At 34.3% G+C, this 2,053-nt stretch overlaps 1 protein-coding gene across 1 annotated transcript in view; it reads right to left on the reverse strand.

Annotated features, from left to right (window-relative positions):
- LOC102837739 (olfactory receptor 6C6-like) overlaps positions 1–2,053 on the reverse strand; it is a gene marked incomplete at its 3' end in the record, with an annotated part of 37,988 nt that overhangs the window by 34,671 nt on the left and 1,264 nt on the right. The window lies entirely within an intron of this gene.

Here is a 2,053-nt window from a genome sequence, read left to right on the forward strand (position 1 = left end):
AGAAGAAAAATAATTTTCTCCCCCTTTTTTTTTTTTTTTTAAGGTTTTTATTGTGGATTGGATGAAAGTTTACAGGGCATATTATCCCCGCTATATATCATCAGTTTACAGTGTTTCTCTCTATCCTCTTTAGCTTTTTTTTTTTTTTTTTTGGGGGGGGGGGTGTGGCACAACATTAACAGGGCTAGTAATACTGTCACTTGATTTGAAGAAATTAGCAGCAATTTTTCTTTTTTCTAATTTTACACAGTATCATCATTGAATTGAACTCAATATTATTGAAGTGGCAATACTGCATATACATAATGTGCAACTCGATAAGTGTCTTATAAATCCCATTTTACCAGGGAATGTTTCATTGTTTAATTTTTCACCATAGAACTGCACACTTTATTATTTTCTCCATCTCTTTCACTCAAAATAGTATGTGTCTACCCTCTACTTGGGGTCCTGGTATGGCATTGCAAGATAAGCACTGGACTGGTAACCACAAGGTTGATTGTTCAAACCCATCAGCCAATCCTTGGAAGACTTCCACGGGGTCCCTATGAGTCACAACTAACTCAAATCCAGTTAACAACAACAGTCCTTTACTTAGTAACTTACCCTAACATTTTACTCCAGTCCCTGGTAACCATCAACTGAGCCTAGTTGAAACCCTATACAAGGTCACCATGGGTCGGAATCGACTTGACGGCACTTAACAACAACAACAACATTGAGAAAATAAACTGTGTGTGAAGGCTCTCAGGTCCTTGAATATAATCACATGCTCTCACATTCTTCTCTTTTCCAATGAAAAGACAATAAGTAAAAATTGTTGTTTTTAAAGATTATAAAGTTAATTTGAACACAATAAAATCTAATTGATTCATATTCAGAGATACATAGATAATAAATACAACCCAGTGAATTCTTTACTTGTATGTCTCTATGAGTACTTTTTTGTCTGACAGACATTAATAAAACTTTCTTAGTTAAAAGACAATAACTAAGAGTGCTTATGTACAGAGTTAATAGCAGGAAAATACCAATAATAATATTTTTATAACCTTATTTCATTTATCAGTTATCCCAGTTATGAGATGTTCAATAGTTTAAGCTCAGTTGATTCTCCTCAACATCTCCAAAGTTCACTGAGCTTTCAATCTACTGCCACTGTGTTTTTAACTCTTAAAATATCTCATTTAGCTGAAAGCATTGACCTCTAACTTGTCTACTAAACTCCAAATATCTAAAATTCCATCACTGACATATTGACGCAGAAATTTCTATCAAATAAATATCTGATCACATAGATGCTTAAATTACAAAAAGGAAATATCTGCCTCAGAATAACCAAAAAATCCATATTTCTAGACTATCCTATGGGATTTGAAGTTGTTTTAGGTATGAGACACATAGGATTTGTGTGTTAATTATCGATTCAAACCAAAGTTCAGTTCTATTTGCCTACCAGATTAAAGTCGCAGTACATTTCAGTGCACGTAAACTTTTTCATATTTGGAGCCTATCTCTTTCTCTTCTTTATTACAATCTGTCTCAACTGAGGTAATCTTTTCCCTTAAAGGGCAACTAAAAGATTTTGAGAGATGACTGTAGCCCAGCTGTGGATCTAAAATTGCTTTGTATATACTGCCTCATTTCATTCTCAAAATATCCTTGTTGTTATTAAGTGCCATTGAGTAGGGTCCAACTCATAGCAACCCTGTATAGGGTTTCTAAAGAATGACTAGTTTCTAAAGAATTACTAAAGAATTGAACTACAATTCAGTGCTTACTATACAACACCAAATAAGAACTTCTTCAAGTAAAAACTATTATTGCATCCATTTCCTAAAAGGAAAAACTTAGCAGCAGATTTTGAGAGATTTGAACTTGAGGTTCACAGTCCAGCTTTTCCTACAGAGCCGCTGCACTCCCCATGACTTGTGGAGCAAGAGGAATAAAATATACCTGTAATGCTATTGTTAAGTGCCATAGAGTCAGTTCCAACTCATAGGATTCCTTTTGAGGGCTTTTGAGGCTATAAATCTTTACAGAAGCAGAAAGC

The sequence above is a fragment of the Chrysochloris asiatica genome, unplaced genomic scaffold, assembly GCF_000296735.1.
Source record: "Chrysochloris asiatica unplaced genomic scaffold, ChrAsi1.0 scaffold00138, whole genome shotgun sequence".
NCBI classification, from domain to species: Eukaryota; Metazoa; Chordata; class Mammalia; order Afrosoricida; family Chrysochloridae; genus Chrysochloris; species Chrysochloris asiatica.